We start from the raw sequence: 10,307 nt of genomic DNA, 5'->3' as shown, positions 1-10,307 counted from the left end.
GTGGCCCTCCTCTGGACTCGCTCCAACAGATCCATGTCTTTCTTATGTTGGGGGTCCCAGAGCTGAACACAGTACTCCAGGTGGGGTCTCACCAGAGCAGAGGAGAGGGGCAGAATCGCCTCCCTCGACCTGCTGGCCACGCTGCTTTTGATGCAGCCCAGGGTACGGTTGGCTTTCTGGGCTGCAAGCGCACATTGCTGGTTCATGTTGAGCTTCTCATCAACCAACACCCCCAAGTCCTTCTCCTCAGGGCTGCTCTCAACCCATTCTCCACCCAGCCTGTGTTTGTGCTTGGGATTGCCCCGACCCAGGTGCAGGACCTCGCACTCGGCCTTGTTGAACTTCATGAGGTTGCATCAAAACTGTTCCGTTGAAAGTCTGCCTTGTATAAGAATAAATATTCCTGATACACTTCACATGTAAATTAAAAATTATCTTAAAACTTAGTTTAAAGCTGATCCTCTAACTGATTTAAAGTGCTCTACCAACAGCTGTAAAGTAGAAAATCTATTTGTTTTTAAAGCACCTTTTGAACTTAAAGTATATCACAACATTATAGAGTTCTCTTTTTGAATTACTATTATTTTGCAGTGCCTACATAAGAGCAGCTTAGAAATACACTTAATAGCTTGAAGGATTTTTAGATCAATCCATGCAGCTCTTAGACGGAAATTCTCACTATGGTTAAGTCAGAAGTACACTGAACTAGGTCACTCTTGCTTTTTAAGACATTGAACTCCAAAGAGGAGTGAAAAGTCAATAAACAGTGAAAGTTATCGGTACTTGGTAAAATTTGTTTCTAGCTTTCTTTATAGGGAACATTCACACTAGTATTTGAATGGGATTCATGCATCTTCTGGAACAGCTGCTTCTCACTGTGAAAGGTGCTTATCTTAGAGCAACAAGTGCACACGAGTAATTCTCAAGTTAAAAAAAAAAATCATCAGTAAAGCCCTGTCTTTTAATTCTACAGTAAGGTAAATAACTGATGCCTCAGCAACTCTGATCCACAGTAACCGCGGTATTCTGTTTTCCCTGTGTTTTTCTACCTCAGGATATTTTATGCCACTTGGTTGCCCTGAGGTGAAGTACGCAGCCCTTTTTTCAGCAGAGAAAGCCAGCCCTGAATAAAATGTGCTAGGTTACAACGTTTTCCAAATACGAGCCAGAACAGGACTTTCCGAAATTTTGAGAGATGTTTTCAATGCTACAGGAAAAAGGTCAGTTAACAACTTCCCCATCGCTCTCCCGTTTTCCCCTCGCTAGGGGCATGGCAAGGCGGATGCAGCCGCCTGGTTAGCGCTGCGGTGGGTGGAACCGCACTCCTGGAAATCCCCATGAACCAAAGTAGCCCTCGCTGGCAAATACAGGGATGTGGCCAAAGAAAGTTGGAAGTACGGTATTTCTTCTCAAGTTCTCTGTAAAGAGAAGGAGGATCATACAATTCCTTGGAGGTCCTCAGCTGTGAAACAGTAGGCTACAAGGCCAGATCTTCTTAATTAGTGATGGGTTAAAAAATGATGGCTAATGCTGTAACTCCCGTGCATGGAGATCTCAGGAGAATCTTGGCTTAAGTCACTTTTATATGAGCTATTTCAGTGTAGTACTGGAAATTTCATCACTTCTGATATATATGTAGGGAAAAAGATACCGATGAGATCATTACATTTCATCCAGCACAGACTATTTCTGGATGTTCCTTTCTAATATATTTGGAGACCAGCAAATATAGTTGAATTTATTTGTAGTAACAGAATAAATTAAAAATGCTTCTTACAATATAAGCATTTCAAAAAGCTTTTGTTTTTCTTCTTTTGCAAGGACAAGTACTTTTAATATGCTATTCGGATGTGTTCAGTGAATGAATGTACAAGAGCCTAAGTTCACAGTTATTTTTATTTAGCAGATGTAGAAGTTTCTAAGGAAGGGGATTCTGAAAATAGTTGCAAGTCTCTGGACTTGCTCAGCATTTCAAGAATAGTTATTTCTGTCTTCCCTTGATGGCATATTTTAACTTGTCAGTCCTGTGAAAATGCAGACTGTTCAATATCTAAAAATTATGTCTACTGGGTTTTAAGTTAAGGAACAAATTAGGAAAAAAGTGCATGTCTAAGACTGTCTCATGTTGCTTGTTATTTTCTGAAGGGATCAAAAAGTTTCCAGGTGTGTCCTTTTGATCCCGGCAGTTTAATGACAGGCAGTTTAAAAATGCTTTTAATGTTTCTGCAGAGGTACTGTACCTCTGACTTCTGGATCCCTCTGGGGGCTTCGTCCTTTTGTGCGAGGCCTCGCGTCCTCCATTTTTGCAGGGAAAAGTCTTGTAGTTTTGCAAAGAAAAGTTCTGCTATTGCAAAACCTGACTCTGCAAGTCTAAGAAGAGTTTGACCTCCCATTAACGTGAGTGTTTATGATAAAATACAGATGGCAGAAATGTTGCAGCAACAAAGGACAGCTTTTTAGGAGATAGGATCCAAGGACCCTGTATGTCAGGTTCTTAAAGCAGACTGAAAAAGCAAGTATTAACATACCCTGTTGAAATCACAAAGCTAAATGTCTCATCTATCTTTGCATTGAAATAAAGTTTTGACACAGCCGCTTTTACTGCCAGTTACTAGAATGTGACTTCCTCATTCATTTCCGTGCCCTTGTTCTTGTCAAAACTATAAAACTAAAAGCTTTAAGGAAATTAAAAGGAAGAAAAGTTTTTCCATTTCTGGCTTGTGCTTGGATTTTATTCTCATTGCGTGCCTGATGAGAGATTGGGGCTTCAATGTTCAGATCAGTGTATGTTTTAGGTTGTCTGGATGATAATAATAGGCCTCATCCACTGGACATAACATCATAGTCTTCGTCTGAAAGAAACCTTACATCCCCTGCCGTGAGAATCCCCTGCCAAACACGGGCAGAGAAAAACTGGACCCTTAGTGCTAAAGGCAGCATCTGCAGCTTTATGAGTGATAGTTTAATAGGCGCACCCACTTGACATCCCTACTCATAGGAACTGGAATGGCTGCGGGATTGCGTCTGCAGTGCTTGAAACACTGCTTGGCCATTTGGGTCCGTACGGAAGCGTAACGTCGTGCAGCTCTTGGATGACGGTGACTGAAATAATGAGCTGTTTGGCCTATCTAGGTAGCTGAGGTCATAACTGAATCACCTCCACGTCAAAAGCTTATCACTGAAACTCGGGCTCTCCGCAGGTCCCAAACCTGTACCAACGCTGCCTACGCATCCCTGCTCCGGTGCTGGGCATGCCCTCTGCCTCGTTGGGCTGACTCACACAAGGGGGATCAGAAAACATAACGGGGAGCATCTTGACAGCAAGGGTGCAGACAGCACCAGCAGACAGCAAGGCTATTCTGAAGCATTTTGATCCGCCAAGTGTGTGTTAAACCGAAAGCCGTGTCCCCGCTTTCTCTCTCCCTGCAGTTGTACATGCTGTGCTCAAGGGCTTTCTGCATGGCCCAACGCAGCACTGCAGAAAGGTTCGTCAAATGTCACGAAGCTTCTATATTTATCTGTCTGCACCATGGCCTCCGATAAATCATTCCCGGGCAGCAAACAAATCCAGTTGACTGTGCTCTGCCAACGATTTGCCTGCATATGTAAGCTCCAGATTGAAGACCTTGAGCCCCAAGACTTCCTTTGATGTGATGTAAAATTTTTATTGTGCGTTTTATTTTCTAGCAACAGGTTTTTCTTCAAATAGTATGATATCAGAGTGTGGTTTTGTTACTTATTTCTGCAAGAATAAGCTTTCCTCCTTCTTTTCCCAGGCTCTCATTTGTTATCAAGGGCATAGTCCTACTCCCGTTTTAATTAAAACATTGAATAAAAAAATCCCACCTATGAACAAAACTGGGAACTGTCCCCACTTCAGTCCCTTTTGGTAAAATCCCACTTACATCAGCAACATCAGTTTTGTTTTCAGCGAGAATAGGATTTGGGGTTTCCAATAAAATCAGCGTTACCTTTATAAATAGCAAACCCTTCCTCTGCTCTCCTCCTGCCCCCAAAAAACCCCAAAACATTGCAACTAGAATCGGTTATTGGTTCTTTACCAGTACCGTGGTTCCACAGCTGCGATGAAATACTGCTCCAAGGACATCTCCTCTGAAAGAACATCAGTCTTCAAGGTGTCAGCCACACAAATCTGCTTTTTAAGAGAGCTACATATGAAAGGATATTAGAAAGCAAATACTATAATGTATTTGTGCTATTGAAAATAGTATGGTCTTGCTAGGAAGAATAATTTATATGTATCTAGAAAAAGCAAAAAAAACCCCCAAAACAGATGGAGCCCATGCATCTGCTAATACTGTTGACATAGGTACAAGGCAAAACCTGTATTTTCCCGGTGGTTTGCTAAGGGGTCCCTTCTGCTATCAGATTTTTAAGTTTCTTACTGTATTCAGAGTTCCTACTTGTATTTATTCCAGTGGCGTCAGCCTTTCTTTTGCCCTTTCTTAACATTCAGCAACAGCCCGCGCCTCCAGACGTAGGACTCTCAGCCCTGCGCTCAGATCACTTTGCTTCCTCGGTTTTAACCTAGCTGTGGCGCAAGGCTTTTCCTCCATTCCCTTCCCTTTCAGGGTTTCATGTAAGGGTAAATTTAGGTCAGTATACATTATTCATGTAGTATGCATGCATTTTGTGTACCTGTCAATAACTTCTAAAAGGCCGAATGGCTTCACTTTCAACGCAACCAAGCCAGAAGATTTGGTATGCTCTCAAGTTGTTCATTCATAATTTGTCTGAAAACCAGTGTCTCGCATCCTTTTGTGCTCTCTGTTGGTGGAGGTGTTCCCTTACCCACACACACTGCCTTGTGCAGCGATTCCAGCTCACCTCTGTCAAGGGCATCGCCCCCTGGGAGGCAGATCTCCAGCAACCCCAGCGGCAGAGGGAGCTGGAGAGATGAGAGTCAGCTGCCCAGCGGTCCCTGTCGCCTAAACTCTTCTCCGGTCTGCGTGGCGTTCCCGGCTCCCTCTCCCTCCGCGGCTTTGATTGCAGTAGAAAACACAGAATAAAACTACGAGAAAAGACAGTGGTAATCAGAGAGCTGAACGGGACTTGCTCTCCCCCGTCTCCCCGTGATTCACGCTAGCCCAACCAGCTGCGTGGCCTTTTGGAACACGGTCACGCACTGGGGCTGGCAAAAAAGCCAGAAGGATAGACGGTGGGTTTACCCAGTTTGAAAGTGCTTCGGGGTCACCTAGTCAGGGGGGAAAAGCTAAGCAAAGCCAGCCTGCACGAAAAAGGGAACTTGTTTGCCTGAGAGTGACAGGAACTAAAAATCGTGTTTTCTCTATCCCCGTTTTTCAGTTTGGAGCATCAGGGAATTCGGGAAAGAGGCGGTAGGGCAGGGGTCAGCCCTACCGCATTTGAACTGTTGCATGGGAGGATTTCAGGTAGGCGAGGTGGCTCACAGCACAGCCCGTGGTGCTGCCGTACATAATATACGGCAGCATGAGGAAGTCTCAGCCCGGTTTTGCCAAACAGTGTCAAAATCTAATTGAAGGGGTAACCACCCTCCACCATCAGGGTCCTGCGATATTAAACAGAATGTAAAGGACACGTGGGGGAAAGATGCTCATCCAGAGACAAAACAGGAATTCGAAAGCACAAACAAGTTTACTCTGCAGTAAAGCAAAGATTGTTTTACCAGCTCAAACGCATAAAAAATATTTTCCAGTTACATTTCATTAAGACATTTATTGATATTGCAAGTAAAGTGAGATGCAGAATTATGAACATTTGGTGATTCCCATGAGGAAAAAAAAAAAATGCTTGAAATGCACGATGTAAACAGCCAGGAGCCAACATTTCCCTAAAACTTTATAAAAACGCTTGCATATGAAAAAGACAACTGCAAGAAAAAATAGTAGATAATTAATAAAAGCAGCTTAGTATATTATGAGGAGTGTCTGGTTTTAAGTTTCATATTTTTGTGATAAAATCGTACGAAGTACATCCAGTGAAACAGAGCTGTTCCTGCTCTCAGGGGCTGATAGGACATCTCTGTGGGGCTCTTAGAAGAATGGAACAACGGCTCTTGGTTTTGAGAAGTTCAGGAGAAAATGCCAGACACTGCAAGGTCCTGAAAAAGCCCTCACAAACCCACGACTTTTACGGTGGAGGTGCCAGTCTTACTGCCTAAACCACTCAGCAGCCCCATCTTTGCTTTCCCCTAAATAAAGAGCATTTACACATCCCTTGGGTTAGCTGCATGAAGGCAAGATGTGAATAAAGTAGCAGCCGAGTCCAGTTTTGGAGCACCGCTGACTGCTTCATCTACAGCACAGCTAAGTCATAGACCAAGCGGGATTCCTCCTTCCCCTGCTTCACAACAGTTTAGGCGTCGCAGAAGTCATGCAATCCAAATGAGAACGTTGCTTTTGTACGTATTATTAAAGAAAAAGCGAGCAGAACCCTGACACATTGCTTTGCCAAGCGTACAGTGAGTCAGTCGATGAGGTGGTTTTTCTTTGGTTTTAGAACAGCACGTATTCACCTCCAGCAGCGTCCGGTGAGGTTTGATAGCTGCAGGAAGGGGACGCGATAGGCAATTAGCATGCGTCCCTTCAGCGCTTTGAGGGACAGAGTGACCGCAGAGAGGCGTTGTCTTTCTGCTGCTGCACGCGACACCTTCAGAACAGTTTCCAGAAGCACAACGACAAGGTAGGAAGATCCTTTACACCTGATGGCATGGAGGGCTGCTGATGAAAAGTCAGTCCTGACAGATTTATGCAGATAAAATAACGTCTGAACTGCCAGACTACCTTGGCTCCTCATAAGTCTTCGGCGCTTTAAGACCTCTTGCAGACAATCATGAGGTGCTGTTCCCAGAAACGGAAGGGCGAAGTTTTGAAAGTATTCAAAGTTCAAGGCAGGCAGTTACCCAGTGTGAACGCCCCTCCCCTCTCACAAAAGGAAAATGAAGTTACTGAGGACATTGATAAGGAAGGGATGCTATTTTTTAGTAGGGTACGATCTGCGCAAAGCAACCCTTACTGCCACAAGCTCCCCTTTCACTAGAGTATATCTCCCCCCCCCCCCCCCCAGCATTTATAACAAAGTACAGAACCTGCAAGTTGCTGGAGCCTTTTGTGCTCACTGTAGACGGTGTTAATCAGAACTGTTATTCATTACACACAGTAGTTAACAAACAATTTTTTCCAGGTAACCTTGACTGTCAAGTTCACAACACACCATAGGTTAGTATAATGCTATGCCAGCTGCTAGCTAGTTACTTTTGCTCCAATTTGTCAGCATTTTGTCTGCTGACTGATTAAAACCGCAAGACTATCGGGGGATGCTGGGTCAGGAAAGCTTTGTGGGCTTATGGGTGGGGAAGAGAAAGCTACTGAGATTATCCCTCCCCCTCCCCAAACCAGATCCAAGGAAAATAGCAACTGCTTCTTCATTCAGCTTGCCTCTCAAGCCCCTTTTACTCAATCCTTCAGTAAGAGCATTTCCCAAATCCCCATGTTGGCTCTCTGTAGCCTGAAAAAGCAAAGGATCTTTTCATATGTACGTACAATTAGCCTGTAGGGTAGGAAAGACGGCTCCCTGCCAAGGTGGTTCTTTTCCAGCCCTTTTTCCAGACACCGAAGGGAGCCACAGCCTTTCCCTACTGATCTGTCTCCCTTTTGTGAGGCCCGCACCCCAATTTACAACCCACCAGCATGGAATGAGACAATGGGGAATTAAGGGAACTAGTCAAGGGATCGTTCATTACAAAGCTGGTAGGCATCTGAGGAGGACGCTGAACCCTACAACAAGGAACCACTAGTACTCATTTACAAACAGAACTCAGCATTTTTATTCATCGATTGACTTCCTGCCAATTTTGATATTTGCTACCACCAGAGAAGAGCGTAAAAACACAGTACAACATTGTTAACCAGTTAGGAAGGCTGGAAGGGAAAGCAAATCCCAGTACAATTGCAAGTAACTTGGTGGAGTCTATAATTTAAGATTTTTTGAACGGATCAGCAATGAAGCAATAAATATGCTGCTGCACTGAACCAACAACAGGACTTTCACTAAGTTTGTGGTTTATTGCATTACAGTTTAAAACTAAACGTTATCCATCATCATACATTTGTTCACCAACCAGGTAAATGACACTTTTTCATGTGTTATATGCTAAATGGCTAAAATTATGCAGTAGCTGAACTAGACTAGGACTAGTAGAGGTAGATATTGAATGGGCAGTGCCAGGCAGAAGTATTTTGTAAAAGTACTTTTTGTCTTTTGTTATGAACAGTTAGCAGATGTAACATTTTCAATTAAAACAACAAACATCTTAGGAAAGCTATTCTAAGATGCTTTGGATTTTCTAGTAATATTTCTCTTGCAATATTCTTACAAACCCTTTGATATGGCCCCTTGTAAACTGGACAATCTTTGTCCTCCGAGCTTTCTGCCACGATTTACTTGAAGACCAACGTACAAAGCTAGAATCTTTGTGAACATACTACTATTTGCTTGTACCACCCTAAAAGTAATACGCATTTACAGCTTCCTTGGCCCGGGAAGACTGCATTTATAGTATTTACAGCTTCAGTAATCTTTCTAGTAATAAAAAAAGCTATTTTATACTTAATCTAAAATGGAATTTCTATTATGCCACCTCCTTATAACTCACTTCAGCCTCCTTTTGCCAAGCTGCTCTATCAGTTGCTCCTTGCCATTCTCACTGCTGGCTGTATGCTCTCGGGAAGAAGAGTCTCTGCCCGAGACAGGCATTAAAACTGGTGTTTGTAGGCTACAGCTTTAATTTCCAGGAAATACAATCATGACAACATGACCATGTGTTTTCTAAAAGTGTACGCCCTTTGCTCCTTACCACATCCAAGAACGGTTCACAACTGGAACGCTTCTAGAAGCAAGAGTGTTTCCCCAAGCTCAGCAACCATTTTCCTCCATCTGGAACTTCAACTTTCATTAATGAGCTTATAAGCCGCTCAATTCCTTACTGATATGACTAATTATACTACATTTGCATTGTTTTCCTCCACAGAATCCCAAAGCGGTATGTTATCAGACAAGCGTAACTCTTACTTCCACATAGTTCAAGCTATTTTATGTTACCACTTAGGTACAAACTCCATTTTTAGAGCAAACTTTCTTAGGGGGAAAGACAGGGGAAAGATTTCAAAGCTAGCAAGCTAGCTACCCAGTACAGAACACTTACAAAAACATTTAAAGCCATCATGAAAAGGGAAAAATAAAATCATCTTTATTCAGGTATATCGAGCTGGATTATCCTAGCAAGTGGTTTTGTTAGCATTAGTGGCACACGTTCAAAGCACAACTGTGGTGTATGGGATGCTAGCACTGCAGGAACAATGGCACCATTGCTCGAACCCTCAAAGGCATCGTGTTAGACAAAGATCTTAAGTTTTCTTATTTGAACTTGCTCACATGATACTGAAATTGTATTTGCAGACCTCTGGTCTCTCAGGCCTGACCTCACCCTATTCTCATCTGTGTTTTCTTTCTATGAAGACACTGACAATTCAATCTGGCTGAAGAGTAAGGTGCTACACCAGCTTCCAGGGTCTACTGTACAGCTGGAGCACCTCCAGACCTGGAAAAACCAACCAAAGCAAACACTGAAGGAAGATTTAATGGGCTAATTATATGTACCTCATCTAGCCCTAGAGAGCTCCCTGGGAAACCTGGAATTTTCTCCCTACGCTAGGAGAAAAACTGAGCAACAAACTTCCTCTGTATTCTGGCGGACACACCACACATCAGGCATGATTCCTCCCCTATGAACATGGTAGTATTAAGACCTCTACTGGAAAAAACATAACTGTAGAAGAATATAGAGGCTTTAAGGCATTTAAGATGCAAAGAAATACAATGAGTTACTGAATAGATCATTTTGAGACTATTTTACCTGTTTGTTCACACATGCCACATGTCTGCGTGCCCTGGTCTCCAAGTGGAAAAAGTGAGTACCTCACCTACCAAACAACCACTTTCAGTTACTTACAATTTAAGTCCACTTCCGACTCTGGCATTGCTTCATGCAATGTGCATTTGCACCATCTACAGTCTCTATCTAGGGAAAATTTGTTGTCTGAATGGTTTTTTTCCCCCCAGGAAAGATATCCATAGCGTATGTCATCACCAGTGGCTCCACTGATGGTGAAAACATCTTTCTCCAGTGAAAATCGTGAAGAATTGAACCAAATCATGTCATTAGTAAGCCAACGTTCTAGGTCACTCTGGCCACGACTGCAATCCCTGCTCACCCGCTTTGACAGCCAAGCACCAATGATTACAATTTT

This window comes from Aptenodytes forsteri, unplaced genomic scaffold (genome assembly GCF_000699145.1).
Source record: "Aptenodytes forsteri isolate BGI_AS27 unplaced genomic scaffold, ASM69914v1 Scaffold125, whole genome shotgun sequence".
Taxonomy (NCBI): Eukaryota; Metazoa; Chordata; class Aves; order Sphenisciformes; family Spheniscidae; genus Aptenodytes; species Aptenodytes forsteri.
Note: the sequence above shows the minus strand (reverse complement) of the source record.